This window comes from Tenrec ecaudatus, chromosome 6 (genome assembly GCF_050624435.1).
Source record: "Tenrec ecaudatus isolate mTenEca1 chromosome 6, mTenEca1.hap1, whole genome shotgun sequence".
In the NCBI taxonomy this organism is placed as follows: Eukaryota; Metazoa; Chordata; class Mammalia; order Afrosoricida; family Tenrecidae; genus Tenrec; species Tenrec ecaudatus.
Genome location: NC_134535.1, coordinates 73,367,086 through 73,371,169, shown reverse-complemented (window position 1 = coordinate 73,371,169; position 4,084 = coordinate 73,367,086). Strand labels below are relative to the sequence as shown.

Below are 4,084 nucleotides of genomic sequence, written 5' to 3'. Positions count from 1 at the left end.
ACCATCCTGGAGCTCAGTCAACCCCAAATTTTGCTAGCACATCACTCCTAGGGCGAGCCGCTCCGTGGGAGCTGAGAGTTGCAATGAGTTGTGCCAGCGACCCACTGAGGGTGACAGTTTAAAAACAATGAACTGAAAAATGTCATAAATTTGAAAAACAATGAACTGCCTGGTGTCAGAGTTTAGAGATTGATGGGACTGGTGCCTGGAGAGCCAGATAGAGGGAGGGTAGAAATTCAGACCAATTTAACATTCACAATGTCCCACGCAATGATTCATTAAGAGCCGTATAGATATAAATGCATATCTATGTATATATATATTTATACACATGCATACATTATTTATATTGTTCTCCATCTGTGTTTAAAATGCTCAGGAGCTGAAACTTGTTTGGAAATGCTCAGTCAAGCGAAATGGTGCCTTTTGCAATATGCAGTTAGTCTTGGTATCTCAAGCTGCCTTAAACTTTCTTTTCCCTTTCTCCTTAGGTAATTGAAGGTGAAGGGCAAGCGGGAGAGGAGATTTTACTTATTCAGTGCTTTCCCAGAAGTGCTGCTGCAGATGGCCATGCAGACTCTGCACTGCCCACCGTGGGTTACAATGTGAAGCTTGTCCCCTGCACTGCTGGGAAAGGGCTGCGAGTGGAATCTTGTAGCCTGATGGAAAATTGAGGCTTGCAAGTGCATCAGTTAGCTCTTGTTGTATAATAAGTTAGCCCCAAACATTTTGATTTTCATCAATACCTATTTATTATATCCCGGGAGTTAGAAGATCAGCAAGATGGTTTTCCTAATCTTGACTCTGCCTAGTCATGTGTCTGGTGGTTGATGGATGCAGGATGACCTTGGGTGGGATAATTCAACTGTCTTCCAAGAGTTTCTCACATTGTTCTACCAGGTTGGCTCCCGCTCATTTCCACATATGTGGCAGTTAATGAGTACCCATTTTTTTAAAGTCTCTACTCAGTCAAATTTGCTGCTTTACCCGTTGGCTGAAGAAAACCATGTGGCCAAGCCCAGAGTCAATATGGGAAGGCAAAAGAGGTGGACACAGGGAGGTGTAAAAACTGGGACCCTTCATGTCGTCAATTTAGCACAAATTGAGTTGGCAAACAAAAGGCTCCGAAAACTATAATGAATGCAAGCAATTATTGTTGTTCAAGTCAATAACGGTTTGCTTTGGGATTGGTATTTGTCCGTCTCTTTATTCACTCCCAAATTATTAGAAGTGCCTGGGCGGCACAGATGATTAAGGTCTTGATTTCTAGCTGAAAGGTTGGTGGTTCAACGCACTCTGAAGCTCCTAAGAAGACAGGTCTAGAGACCTACTTCCAAAAGACCGCAGCCTTGCAAACTCTGTAGAGTGGTCCTCCTCTGCGTGTATGTGCTGTTATAAACCGGAACAGACTTGACAGCAACCAAGCAATGAGAACAACACTTCAGACACTATCTCGGGGGTGGAAACAAACTTTGTCCTTATAATGTTGTCCTGTTTTTTCACTATCAAGCTCTGCCTTCATTTGGGTTTCAGTAATTTCTCTCGGTTACATTGCCCTTACTGAATCACTACCAGGCCTCCCACACCCTCCTTGCCACTGATTTTGGATCACTTGTTGCTCCCCTGTCCTGGGTTGGTCAGCACCACCTCCTTTCCCCCTCCTCCCCCACTCCACTGTGTCCCTGGAGCCATTGGTCCCATTGTTTTCTCCCCCAGACTATTCTTCCAGCCTATCTTATCTAGGTAGATCTGTAGAGATGACAATATGCACCAAAAATCAAGTCATAGCAAGATAGGCGATGAGTGAGAACACAAACCAATGACCCATAAAAGAATAATTAAAAGACAAAACAAAATTTAAAACGAAAGAAAAACCTGTAAATAGATCCAGGTCTGATTTTTTAATCTCTAGGCGTGTCCTTTAGTCAGGTCCAATGGGGTACCATGCTTTGGCCCCAGAGTCTGTCCTTTGTACTCCCTTGGGGGCTCCCTGCTCTGCTCCCACAGTTGCTCTGCCGCACACCTTTAGTGGTTTGCCTCCGAGTCACAGGGTCAGTCTGGGCCAGTCCCGACAGAGTCTCCAGTGTTGTCCTCCTTAGGACCCTGGGCCAGCAAGCAACGGCGTGTCTCAGAGGGGGATCAGCTATATGGTCCACTCTGTGCGTTGGCTGTTCAGAGTGGGGATATATTCCTCCAGGCCTGATGGGCCAGGATGTATTTGCTCTGATCAGACATGCCCCTCTCTCCTAGCTGCAGCTTCAGTGCCGTCCTCTCAAGTAAATTCTTCTGGAAGGAGGGCCAGTTGTCCACGTAGCTGGTATGGGGGCCGAGCCCTCAGGCCCCTCCACAGGCTTGCACTCCTTGCCGGCATGCTGCATTCATGTGGCACTGGCTTTAAGTCTGGGCCCTCTTTTTCTGTGGAGACACAAACAATACCCTCCCCTTAGGTGGGTCAGTGCCCTATTCCAGGACCACAAGAACTAGATGACAGCGGTACAGTAGGGATCTGGAAACACAGGGAATCTAGGACTGATGAACCCCTCAGGACCAGCGGTAGGAGTGGCGACACCGGGAGGGAAGAGGGTGTAGAAAGGGAGAACCGATCTTGGGGATCTACGTGTAACCTCCTCTCTGGGAGATGGGCAATGGGAAGGTGGGTGAGGGGAGATGTCGGGCAGTGTAAGATAAGATAAAATAATAATTTATAAACTATTAAGGGTTCTTGGGGGTGGGGGGAGCGGGGAGGGAGGGGGAGGGAAAAAAAGGAAAACGAGCTGATTCCAGGAACCCAAGTGGAAGGAGAATTTTGAGAATGACGAGGGCAACGAATGCATAAGGGTGCTTTACTCAATTGATGTATGTATGGATTGTGATAAGAGTTGTATGAACCCCAATAAAAAGATTTATTAAATTAAAAAAAATAAAGGAGCAAGAGGAGAGAAGACCCTCTAACCTGTGTGGGGGTCAATCACTCATGTATTCAATAAATACTTTTGAGCCCTCAAAAAATGCTTTGAAAACGTTGATGGCAACATATGCACAAGCGTGCTTGACAAAATGGAAGTCTGTACAGATTGTGATACAAATTTTATGAGCTCAAGCTGGCCCCGTGGTCCCATGGATCTGTGTCTTGCCTCAACAGTGTTTGAACGGAACAGATCCGGGGACTCCCTGCCGCCAACCCTCCGCCACGCAACAGGTTTCTTTCCGGAAATAACTTGGGGACCTTCTTCTCGGGCAGCCCCTCCTCTTGGGACCAGCGGACACTTTTATTTGGCGTGCGGTGACCTCCAAACTGACGCATCATGAGCTCTCAGATCTGTCAGAATTATTCTGCGGACGCGGAGGCCGGCGTCCACTGTCTGGTCATCCTGCACCTGCAGGCCTCTGACACCTACCTCTCTCTGGGCTGCTTTTTCGACCGCGATGATGTGGCCTTGGAAGGCGGGGGGCACTTCTTCCGCGAGCTGGCGAAGGAGAAGCGCGAGGGGGCTGAGCATCTCTGGAAACTGCAGAACCAGTGCGGTGGCCGCGCGCTCTCCCAGGATGTGCAGAAGCAGTCTCAAGATGAGTGGGGTTGAGCCCTGGACGCCAGGGAAGCTGCCCTGGCCCTGGAGAAAAAACTCAACCAGGCTCTTCTGGACCTGCATGCCGCGGGGTCCACTCACACCGAACCACATCTCTGTGACTTTCTGGAGAACCACTTCCTGGACAAGGAGGTGAAACTCCTCAAGAAGATGGGCGACCACCTGACCAACCTCCGCAGGCTGGCCAGCCCCCAGGCCGGGCTGGGCGAGGATCTCTTCGAGAGGCTCACTCTCAAAGAAGACTAGGAACCTGCAGCGCCGAGCCACCTGCCAGGGGCCCTCTGTCTCCCCACTGCCGGCCTGTGCCCCTCTGCCTGAACCCGTCCGCAGCGCCACCGCCCTGGAGCCCCTCCCCCCCAGCTGGGGACCAAATGGAAACAATAAAGCTTCCTTTTGCAGCAAAAAATAAAAAATTGTATGAGCTCTAAGTAAGATGATTAAAATAAATTTCCAAGAACAGTGTTTCTTATCTAGTTTATAGCAACTGTGCTTGAGAA

General features: G+C 48.8%; 1 pseudogene; it reads left to right on the top strand.

Annotated features, from left to right (window-relative positions):
- Positions 1 to 3,305: 3,305 nt before the first annotated feature.
- Positions 3,306 to 3,833, top strand: LOC142450856 (ferritin light chain-like; annotated as a pseudogene).
- Positions 3,834 to 4,084: the final 251 nt, after the last annotated feature.